At 59.0% G+C, this 12,079-nt stretch overlaps 1 protein-coding gene across 2 annotated transcripts in view; it reads right to left on the bottom strand.

The window, feature by feature from the left end:
- Nucleotides 1-12,079, bottom strand: part of Chst11 (carbohydrate sulfotransferase 11) — a 176,931-nt gene that overhangs the window by 8,636 nt on the left and 156,216 nt on the right. The window lies entirely within an intron of this gene.

Here is a 12,079-nt window from a genome sequence, read left to right on the forward strand (position 1 = left end):
AAATCAATGCTGAACAAAACCCGAGAGTACTTGCTGGGGGAGCTCAGGCCTGCTCCGCCCAGGACGTCTGGGTTTGGTGGAAGCCCCCGTGGTTGGAACGGTGGTGGTCACGCTGGGTATGCCCAGTGAGTGGCCCAGAGAAGGCGCCGTGTCCTCTAGAAACTCAGGCCAGAGCGGTCATAAAAAGATGAAGGATTCCCCACGTTCACCCTGCCCAGTCGTGGGGACGTGGGGAGAGAGGATGTGTCCCACAGGACCTGGAGGAGGAAGAGATGACGGCACGGGGGGGGGGCAGGGACAACCCAGGGACCGACAGGAGGCTGGCGTCGGGCTCCAGATCTGGCAGTTACCAGCGGCAAGGCCCGGGCTTCCGCCCAAGCCTCCACTTCCTCACCTGTACAATGGGCCCACAGTGGGGACAGGAGTTACGATGGCCTATAGGTGTGTGCTCACAGCCACGGGGTGGGCGTGAGGGTGACGTGAGGCAGCAGTGGCTTTCCCGAGGAGGGATCAGTTAGCCTCTGGCTCTCACTGGGCACAGGTGGCCGAGGCAGGGCCAGAGCGCTGGCCCAGTGGCACGGAAGCCACCGCTTTTCCTAAGACAGGGTGTAGAGACCGGGAGGAGCGAGCTGGGCACAGAGAGAAGGCCACCCGAGGAGGGGACAGGGTGGGGCACAGAGTGCAGACCAAAGGCAAGGGAGCAGGGGACAGGTAGGACACGGTGGCTGGCCCTGCCCGGGCTGTACCCAGAGCGACAGGAACAGGCTGGACAGCAGGGACCAGAGGTGCGGCCCCCTCCCCCACGAGGCTTCCAGAAAGGAAGCTTGGCAGACATAATTACCCTGCGGGACGGGGGCGGGGGCGGTGCGGGGGCCTTTTTTATACACTAAGTGGTGCTTCAGAGCGGCGGCAGCGAACAGAGGGGTTCAGACGAGCAAGTGGGGTCACGGCAGGCGGCGGCTGAGGGCATGGCGATTGTCATGAATGAATATACTTCCAGAGCTAACTAGAGCCCCCAGGGAGACCCCCAGTTCCAGGGAACAAGAGCACCTGGGGACAGTGGGGACAGGCCACCACAGCCTTCCCAGGGGAGCTGGCCATGGGCCTCCCCATGGCTCATGTGTCACCTCCTGCCTGTCCCTCCAAGCCAAGCCACATGGGGGTGGAAGGGGGCTTTGTCTATTTGTTTTCTTCTGAAAAAACAAAAATCTAAAAAAAAAAATAAATAACAAACAAAAATCTACTGTTCCCCAAGAAATGGCCGGCGTACCTCCACTCAGGGTCTGCTGGGCTGCCCTGAGGAGGCACAGGGACTGCAGGAGGTTGGGAGAGAAACAGAATGAGCTGGAAAATTCTAGGCCAATGGGTCATTCATTAACAAGCCCAACCAAGAGCCTGTCCAGAGCCACCCCACCCTGCCCTCCAACAGATCCACCTGCAGGTGACAGGCTGGTGGGTGGCTCAGGCCTGTGGGGACCAGCACGGCTTCTGGGTCCGAAGACCCTCTGACAGTGACCGTGAGACCCATCTCAGGAGAGGTGCCCTGGTGAACTCCCGTGTCTGAAGTCACCGAATCAGAATTTCCCGTGAGTCCGTGCTCAGGCAGGACATTCCCTAGAGATGGCCGAGGCTGGGGAAGGACAGTGAGGGTAATGGCCGGTCAGGAAGATGGGAATAAGATGGGAATAAGACGCTAACACTCCAGGGCGCTTCCTCTTCCCCTCCTGCTGCACGGTCACCTGCCTCCAGGGTATCGGGCCCCTCCACCTTCTGGTGCAGTAGGCAGGAGGGGAGGGGAGGGCACGAGAACAAAGGGACTGAGACCTGAGAAGGGACAGGACAGCCCCCTCCCGGGGCACCCACTGGGACCCCCTCCTCTGTGCCCTTGCCTTGGCATTTCTGGGGTGACCCATCTCAACACGGGGGAACAGGACCTGGAACACGGCGTCACCTGTGTACACCACAGGACGGGTCTTGCCCTCTTGTCCCCTCAGGGCCCAGTGTTCTCCTCAGGGCCCACGACAAGGACCCTCACAGCCCAGGGAGGAGACCCCTCACCCCGCTCCGCCCTCCGAAGTCAGATTTCGGGTGGTGGCACAGTTTCTGGCGAAGCCTACATCTCTCAGGTCCCGTCGTCCTTCCTTCCTGTGGTCCTGGGTCCCCAGGTCTTACACACGCAGGGCCAGTGCTGACCACTGCTTTTTACATTTCCTTTGAGGACAGTGTCTTTGCTCAGCTGCCCAGGCTGGCCTCAAGCTCGTGATCCTCCTGTTCCACTCTGGACCCTTGTCCTTCATGGACACGGGGCTGGAATTCAAAACCAAACCAGGGCTCTTCTCTGAGTCTCCGTGGCCAGCCCTGGGCAAAGCAGAGCAGCCACAGGTGAGGCACCCAGATGTCCCCTGGGCTCCCGAGATGCCCTCGGGGTGGGCCCAGCCCGGGCCCACCCTGCTGCTCTGAAACTACAGCTGAATCCACCTGGGGCGCTCTTCACCCTGGGCCAGAATCCAGAAGGGCCAGGCATTTTCTCTGAATTTTCTTGCAACTTCTAACCAGAAACATCTGGAAATACATGGGACTAAACTGGAAGCCACAGTGAGTTCCCGGCGCAGCCTGGCCGGGCATCTGTTGTGCCCGCCTGGGGCTCACGGCCTCGGAGATGAGCCTCCTTTCTCTGTCCCTCTCTCCTTCTCTCCTCTGCTCCCTCCCTGCCTTCTCCCTCCCACTGGACATGCCACGTCCTCTCCTTCTCAGGGCAGCTGAACTCCTGGTCCTCCTGGGCAGTGCTCTCCTGCCACCCTCTAGGGCCCAGGAAGGACCAGGGAGGCAGGGAGCGCGTCAGAAGATGTCGGAAGGTGTCACTGCCTCTTCCTGTGTCCCGTCTCGGGGAGCGGTCTGCCCAGGTGCTCTGCCGGGCACTGGGCCATCCCCTCCCCACCCTGGCCACCTTGGTACCAGATGTGTCCTCTCTAGGCTGGATGGTGGCTGACAAGCTGGGTCCCCTGCAGACCAGGTCCCTCCCGTCACAGCTTTGACCGGTTCTTCCTGAGCTCCAGAGCCTCATCCGGGCTCCACCTGTAGCCCTGTGCCCTGCAGGGCTGCCTAGCAGGACGCTGACCCTGGCTGCTTCCGAAGTGGGGTGCTCTCTTACACTTTAGGGGCCCAGGTGGGCGAGTCCTCTGCCCTGGTCTCCCCCTCGGGTGTCTCCATGCCGACTCCCTTTCTCACCAACGGCTGTGGGCACCGGCCCTCACCTCACCTCCTTGGAAATGACTGTGATGGACCAGCCCTGTCCCCGGCTCCCATCAGCCAGTTGCTTCCTCCCTGGGAAGCTGCAAGATAGGGTGACTGTCACACCCCTGCTTCCTTACCCGTGCAGGGACCAGCACCACCTGCTGCGTGCCCAGCAGGGCTCTGAGCTCTTATCTCCTGCCAACACCAGCTCCCACCCAGCCCTGCCAGGCAGACACTGGCCGCTGCCCATGAGGAACTGAGGCCCAGAGGGAGGAGTCGGAGCCTCAGAGCCAGCAGGTGTGGGGCTGGGCTGGGCTCCGTGGTGGAGCCCTTGCCTCCCACGTGTGAGGCACTGAGTTCGGATCTCAGCACCACACATAAATGAATGACTAAATAGAGGTCCACCAACAACTAATAAATAATAATAATCATAGAGCTAGCAGGTGGGAGCAGGAACAGACCCAGGCAGCTGGACTCCACAGCCCACTGTCCTCCTCCTACGTACCACAGCCACCTGTCTACCTGTCTAGCCCCTGTCTCAGCGCCCTGGGGCTGGTGCTGCACGGAGCTCACCCGGGCATCTCCACGTCCAGTGACAGCACTGCCCCAGAGGAGGGGGCCAGAGTTTGCAGGACACAGGCGCTCCTGGCAACCGCGTGGCTTACCCTGATCCGGCCCCGCAGTGCCAGGCAAGGCCCAAGTGAGAGCACGGTGCTGACACAGAATCGCTGTGTCACTTACTAGACACGTGACCTTCCTGCCAGAGCACCTCGAAACCTCCCCCGCGGAGGTCACTGACTCCACCTCAGGTCACCTCGCTCTGTCCCTTGCCTCGACTCTGCCCTGAAGCTCTCCCAGGAGGCAGGGGGCCTGGCCTTCCGCGTCCTTCTCACCACAGGCCACACAACTGGGCACCTTGGGGAAGGCGGCAGGTGGCTGCAGAGTGAGCAGGGGTGGTGGCCTGAGGCCCTGCCCTTGCCCCTGGCAGAGTAGGAAACATGGGACTGGAGAACCGCCACCCACCCATTTCCACCTGTGACAAGATGCAGAGCCAAAACAGGGAGGGACAGCAGGTGCTCAGGTCCTCTTAAGTTCTAATCCTGCCCTCCCTCGTTTGCTGTGTGACCTTAAGACAAGGCAACCTCTCTGTGTCTCCAATTTGCATCTCTAAGATGGGCCAAGGCAGGATCTAAATGAAGGCCATCTGCCACATGCCTACCCAGGGCCTGGAACTGCTGGCCCTTCAGAGGGGACACTGTTCTGAGAGCAGAACCCACACCAGACCACACTCTTTCTTTCAGATTCTGGGACTGGGTTTTCCTCCAGCAGCTCCAAATCTCCAACTACCTTGAAATAAAATTTTAAAACAATAAAACAGAAAGTCGTGTCCACTACCGCAAGAAGCCGTCGGCTGGGCCTGAACAGGTTTCTTCCTGGGCTTCTTCCACCAGCAGCGCCCACCAGGGGCCCCTGGGCCACCGGGTCTGCTGGCAGGAGCTGTGGCCTTGGAGCCCTTGGCTCAGGACTGCTGGTGCTGGGAGCACCCGCTGCGCCCTCCAGAGGGGCAGGGCCTGCAAGGCTGGGCATGGGCCCCCGTTCTGGGGCAGCCTGTGGGGCCTGAATTCACCAGGGGTAGGGCACAAGGGCATGACGGCCACTGTGGCCCGTGCCCTCTGTAACTCTCTCTTCTAGCCCGAGAGCCGGCAGCAGCACAGCACTGTGGGAAGGGCGCACACCTGAGGATGTGGGAGTGGAGGTGGGGGTGATCCTAGCTGCGGGACCTTGGACGGGTCTCGGGACAGGTCCGGGCCTCAGTTTCCCCACCTCTAACGGGGCTACTCACACCGACTACCCAAGAGCGCACAGGGAGGATTAAATGCAATCCATGTCTGTCGAGTTCCAGGGCCGTCTTTGTGGACTATGTGCCAGGAAATATGTGTTCAAGTAGTAGATACTTAGCGGCAGCGAGAAAGGAGGATTCTAATCCCTCTGTCCCTGCAGAATAGATCACTGTTTGTTTCACCGTCTGGTCCCATAGATGATGAGAAAGCTGGGAAGGAAGAGGCCTAAGAGAGGCTCGAGATCCAGGGCACCGGCAGACGACGTCAGCTGTCCAGAGACAGCAGATGCCCCCGGTCAGACACACAGACGGCTAAGCTCAGGTTCTGACCCTGCCACTCCAGTATGAGGGACGTTTGGACCAGTGCCTCAGGGGGCTGACCTCCAAAAGGTGACTATTACCTAGTTCTGAGCACAACAGGTAGTCCCACCTGGTACCCCCCTGGACCCCATGGAGGGTGGGGCTGGAGAGAGGGGTGGGGGACTAGACAGGAAGGAGGTGTATTTCCAGAGTGATGAAAGGTGGAGTTTGAAAAATTGAATTCCAGTGATTTTGGTTTCCAGGCTGAGGCAGGATAAGAGGCATTAAAAACCAGAAAAGACATAAAAAGGCAGGGCAAGGACTTTGAATTAAAAGTCCACAAACTTTTCCTCTATTCTGCCCACGCCTCCCCCGTCCAGTTCCACTGAGCATCTCACCATGTGGCCGTCTGTACGTTAGATGGTTCTACACACCCCGATTCTCATTTCTTCAGTGAGGTTCATAAACTGGACCTCAGGCGGCTGCTGGAGGTCACTCACTGGCCCCGAACGACTATTCTTACACATTCCCGCCAGGATGCTGTTTGCTTTAAATGTCTGGATCTCAGACTTTGCAGAACACAAGCGTCCAGCGGCACCTGCTTGTCAGAATGCAGATTCCCAGGCTCCAATTGGGCAGCAGCCTCAGGGGCAGGCGCCTTGAACAAATGCTCCCCGTGAATCATCCGCAGAAACCTGGCTTGGACCCTCAGTGCCCGGGTACTGGGCCACCATAACCTCTACGCATACAGGTTTCCCAGGTCCCCTGTCCCCGCTGTCCTGAGTGTCATGACAGCTGGTCAGATGGTCAGGCCACGAGGCCTCAGCACAACTTCACAGAATGAGGACGCGAAAGGTCCAGGAGGAGTGTCACCTGCCGAGTCGCGGGTCTGTTTCTCCAAAGCTCTTCTTAACTTCTTTGTCTCCCATTTTCTCTCTTGCTATAACCCTTAAGACCAGTCTAGAAATGAAATGTTAAAAACCTGGAGGTAAATAGGAGGAGGAGGAGGGCTGGGGTGCAGCTCAGCAGCAGACACGTGCCTGGGTCCCACCCCAGCGCTGCCAAAGTAAACAAAAACCCCAAACAATCCAAACCCCGAAACTAACAAGAACAAACGACCCCAAACCCGTAAGAAGAAACTAAAAGACCCCCCAAGTATGGAGCTCCCATTAACCAGAGTCCATTATGATTCACGGACTGGGGTTTACTCCGAGATTTTTCTTAGGCCTTGGCTGGCGTCCTGCTGTTTGGTGGCCACATGACCTGGGCCCAGGATGAGCCAGGGACGGGAGGAAGGTGCTGGCTACCAGCCTGACCCCTGCCTTCCTGCCCCTCTGCACCTGCTGCTCTGGGAAGAGGCTCTTTCTCGTCCCTCTGGCTCCTCCAACATGGAAGCTGGGGGCACGCAGAAGGGCAGGGCAGGTGGGGACCAGCCTGCCTGGGCAGGGACAGTGGTCTCAGGATGATCAAAGCACGGAGCTCGGGACGTTAAGGATCCCACAGTTTCCTTGAGTTGAAGCAGACCGTCAAGAGGGACATTGGAGCCCATGAAACCGAAGCTTGTGCTTTCGGAGGGGCCTGGCCAGAGGCAGAGCATTTCAATCAGGTCGGGCTCAGGACTCCGCCTAACCTCAGCCGAGCGTGGCCTGGGTCTGAGAGTCCTGGTCCAGCAGTGCGTGCACAACGACCCCAAGCTTTCAGAAGAGGAGTCTGAAGGCGATCAGCAGGATCTCTCCAGACGCGTGAGTTGAGAAGACGCGAGCTGTCCACAGTGTGTCCACGGGCGTGGGCCGTCTGACTCCATCCCAGTTCCTCAGGGGTTGCTTCCCCAGGAGTCACAGCTTTGGGGAAGGTCTAGGCCCAGCCCCGAGGAGGTGGCGAATCAGTCCTTGTGCGTCTGAATACGACTGATGACAGCCTCTCACCACTTCTAAAGGAACCACTTAACCAATTAGAGGGCAGCCAAGGGAGGGAAAGATGCTCCGGAGGAACAGCGGGAGAAACTGTGGCTATCATTATTATCACTGCTGTGAGTTAAAAGCTTGCTAGGTCTAGAAGCCACGGGCTCTTTCAATCCTGGGTTTAACCCCCACCAACGTTCCAGAAGGCGCAGCTGTGTGCTGGCCCACTTCCCCCTCCCCTGGGCCTGGCTGACTCCTGACTCGCTCATGGAGCTGGGAACACTGCTTGTCTGCCACTTCTGCCCCATCACTTCAACACCCTGGGGGCCTAGTAGATGCTCCATAAGTACCTGCTGGATGGCTGATCAGGGCTGGCGAATGGAGCACTTCCTCTTTTAGTTCTGAACGTGGATTCCCCTCGAAACTCGAATGTGAAGCACTTGATGAACTCACTAAGGAGCGAACACCTAGGAGCACCTACAGCGCGCTGGGCAGCGGACTGGTTGGTGCCATCTGGTCACCACCGAGGCACACCTCCAAGGGGGGGTGAATCTGCCTCCCTTGAAGGGCAGCCTCGGGAGCACGCTCCCGCGCCCTCTTGTCGGCTCCTCGGCCCACACCGTCGGGCTCTGAGGAGTGAATTTCGGCTTGGATTACTGTCACTTCAGTCACCCGGGTGGAGGGACAGCTTCCCGGCCTTGCTGCCTGCTCTTGGCCAGGCCAACGCATCTGATGCTCCTCAAAGGGCTGAACAGAGGGAGCCAGGAGATCAAAGGGTCCCTAACTGTAGGACCCGAAGGGGTCCAACCCCAAAGTTGAACTGTCACTGTGCACTCCCAGGTGTTGGCCACGGGGAGGCATGATTCCTTCCAGAGCGTTCTCATAATGTAACGTCACCGTCATGACCACACCATCAGGGAGAGGGGTGGTCAGAAATGCCCATTTCCTTCCAGATCCTAGAGACCCACCTGTTCACAGATACGCTGGTGCCCTAAGACAGCTCGGTGGCCCCAGGAGAGGGAAAGATCATCGTCTCCACTGCAGCAACCACGTGACGCGTCCTCAACTCGCTCCTGATATTCTCTGGTTCCTCCCACGGGCACGTATCTGCCCCACGTCCTGCGCCTTCAGGACCCCACGTTCTGCCGGATGGTGGGATTGTTGAGGTGTGCTCAACACAGGTGGCAGTTCTAAGCACATCCTGTCACCCAGGCCAGCCCAGGGAAGACCCAGGTGTCAGGCGATCCTTGGGGATGACACTCTCAATGCACCCTCAGACCCCCGGCAGCCTGCACACCCCGCGCGCGCCCCAGCCCAGCCCAGCCCACCCTCCTGCCACGCGGGGACCTTCCAGAGGCCCCATCCTGGAGCATTCCTTTGTCTGGGGGGACAGACAGAAGGGCAGATGTGCCACCCCCATGGGGATGCTCCTTTGGTGGAAAGGGTTTATTTTTAGTCTGCGGGGCCAGGTGCCGTTCCAGCCTCTGGTTTATGCTGCAGCCTTTTAATTAGAAGCCCCCTCACTTTCCACTTCCGCCCACGGCCTTGGTTGTCTCTGGGATCCCGCTGGGGGGCAGAGCCAGTGTCTGCTCCGAGCTTGGGCCCTGCACCTGGGGGGACGTGTGATGTGGCTTCGCTGGCCAGCGGGGACCACCCCGGAGCCAACTTCTAAGTGATCTGTCATAAAATGAAAGGCTAAAAGTTACCTTTGAACTCTGAAGCTGGACCCGGAGCCAAGGATGAAAGAGTCTCTGGTGACATATTTTGCCAAGGATTCTAGCTGGGCCCTCGGAAGCCCCAGCATGGAGCCCACTGCTCTGTCCCTCTGTGCAGGAAGGGGCCGAGTATTTGCTGTCTGCCCCAAACTGGCTCCATGATGCCTGCGTTGACAGGGCCCAGTTCTTGCCAATCCTACTTCCCTTCCAGGGTGGACACAGAGGGACTGATGCCTAAGGACCAAAGGACTCCCTGTTGTCCAGCTACCGGTGGTCATCCAAGATGGCGGGCACAGAGCGGGAGAATCCAGGCACCACTCCTGGGAGTCTCTGCGAACCCTGCAGTCCACCCCACCTTGTCTTGCTTGAGTCTGGGGAGGTGAACCTTCCCATGGAGAATCCACCAAGACGGACCTGAGCCTACGCTGTGAGACTGCCCACCCACCACCACCATCTCCAAATAAACCCCCCTGCGCTGCCGGAGGTGACGGGAAGTCAATATGCAGAGGAGGACCAGGGTTGGAAGCTGGACTCTGCCACACAATCGCTGCGCAACCCCGAAGAACTCACCAAACTTTTCTGAACCCTGAGAGTCATTAGTCAAGTGGGGACAATGAATAATACTTCCTCCTGGGGTGAGGACACAGTGGGAAGTCACACCCCGGGCCCGTGCCGTGTGAGAACCGACTCGGATGAAATGATACCAGAACTGGGCTCTTGAAGTGGACACTATGCCACCAACCTCTGTCCCTAATGCACCCAGGTACTGGGGAGAACGAGACCCCTGGGGTAGATTATGCAAAGGAAACAGAACACCAGTTAAGTTGGGATGTCCCATCATCTCAGCATAAGTACATCCCAAATGCTCTGTGGGATAGACTTGTACTACACATTACTTATCGCCTCTCTGAGGTCCACTGAAATGTGACTCGCAAAACCTTACCTGGGCAGTACCTTAACTCCTTGTTTCCCTGTTTATTAAACAGTCTTGATACTCCCTGAGAATTACTGAGGAATCAAAAGACTCGTTTTTGGCGACGCTTTGGAAGTCATCCAATACCCCCGCGGCCTCTCCCGCGTGAAGGCTGACAGCGACTCTTCAAGGGACCAAACTCTCTTTGTTCCTCGGGCGCTGGCTGTGTTCTCTTTGAAGTGCTCTGAGGAGAGTTCGTCACATCACTCCTTGTCATGGGGACACCGAATCCCGCAAAGGACGGTTGCCCCAGCTGCTGTTCTGAGCTCTAGTCACAGGGTGACATTCGGTGGAGTTGACGTGAATCGGGCCACTCTGTCCTGCTCCCCTCCCTTCCTGGGAGTGCCCAGGCCTGAACGCGGAGCGTTGGTATCCCTGTTGCACACGGGGGAGAGCGAGGCACAGGGCCACACGGTCCAGTACGCCTGCCTGTCCCAGGAGGTGGCACTGGAGGGCAGAGAGACAGGTGGGCACACAGTGGCGCCAGAAGGTTCCGGGTTGAGGTGCTGTTTTGGGGGGCTCTGAGATGCACCAAGACGCAGCGGAGCAGCTGGGAGCTGAGAGCACGGCCCAGCTCCCGGGGCCCTGAGGTCTGGTGACAGGGACAGGAAGGCTCCGCTGGGGAACCACCAGCCAAAGAATGCAGGTGGCCCGGGAAGGGGACCTCGATCCAGCCACCCAGGGAGACCCCCATGGGATCCTGAGCTTGGGAGCTGCAGGGCGTGGCTCTCTGCGTGTGTTAAGCCACTCAGTTTGTGGTCATTTGTCACAGCGACGACAGAAAACCCAGCCAGTCCAGATGTCCCCTTCCTCTTCTCAGGTCCAGGGACCCCAAAGGGGCTCAGCTCTGCCCCACCCCCGGTCACACTTGGAGCCATGTGCACGCATTTCCTCACCCACCCTCCCTCTGTCAGGCCCACTCCGGTCCTGGGGACCCTCCAGCCAGCGACCCCACTGCCACCTCCACCTGCACCTCGAGAGCTGGGTGACCTTGAGCTCCTCCACCTCGGGTGCCGTTTCCACGTCTGTAAAGCACAGAACAGGAACAGTGGCTGGCTCATGGGCGGAGGGGGGTTAAGTGAGGCGGTATGAAGGGTCTCGCTTGGCGGCTGGCCTGATGGTCACATGGTGATGTCACTCAGTCTTTTTTTTGGCACCGGGGATTGAACCCAGGGGCACTTAACCACTGAGCCACATCCCCAGCCCTTTTTGATATTTTATTAGAGTCAGGGTCTTGCTAAGTGGCTGAGGCTGGCTTTGAACTGGCAATCCTCCTGCCTCAGCCTCCCGAGTCACTGGGATCATAGGTGTGCGCCACTGCGTCTGGCACCCTGTCTCATCTCAGAGCTTCACAGTGGCTCCGAGAGGAGGGATCACCACTGTCCCTGTGTTATGGATGAGGAATCTGGGGCCTCCGGAGGACGAGAGCCTCTCCGCATCTTCCGGTGAGTCAGAGACTTGCACCCTGGACAGGGCCAGTTCCTCCCCAGCTCCTCCTGGGCTCACCCCGGGGCCTGTGCTGCGTCTGCATTTGGCCTTGAGTTCCAGCCCAGGGTTCTTGAGGTCAAGTACTCCATGAGGAGTGACTATTACACCCACTTTACGGAGGAGGACACAGAGACACGAGAGCTGAAGTGACCTGCCCAGAGTCCCGCAGGTGGGCCAAGATCAGGTGGCCTCTTAAGTGTCCGCACGATGAGCATGTCCAACGCCATGGGCATGCTGGGCGGGTTCCACACAGTGCAGGAAGCCCACTGTGGCAAAGGGCACTTCAGATGAGCCTGTGGACACTGTCAAGCCGCACGTGTCCGGCTAAGCTGGTGATCGTCACGGCCACCCTCAAAGCAAACCCCAACTCCTCGGGCTGACCAACCGCCTCTCACATATTAAACCCTCCCCACGCACCCGCCCTTTCTCCCTGCCCCCGACGGGCAGCAACTGTGGCAGAGAACTGCCCAGTCTGCAGCCAGGGAAAAGCAGGCCCCGCGTGGTCCAGCAGCAGGTGAGGTCTGCACGCGCCTCACGACCCCCCAGGCTGGGGACTTTCTCCCCGGCCCCCGAATGTCACATGCTTTGGCATTTGTGGGAAGGGGAGAGGAAGCACCCTTCCCCCCAG

Source organism: Ictidomys tridecemlineatus, chromosome 6, assembly GCF_052094955.1.
Source record: "Ictidomys tridecemlineatus isolate mIctTri1 chromosome 6, mIctTri1.hap1, whole genome shotgun sequence".
NCBI classification, from domain to species: domain Eukaryota; kingdom Metazoa; phylum Chordata; class Mammalia; order Rodentia; family Sciuridae; genus Ictidomys; species Ictidomys tridecemlineatus.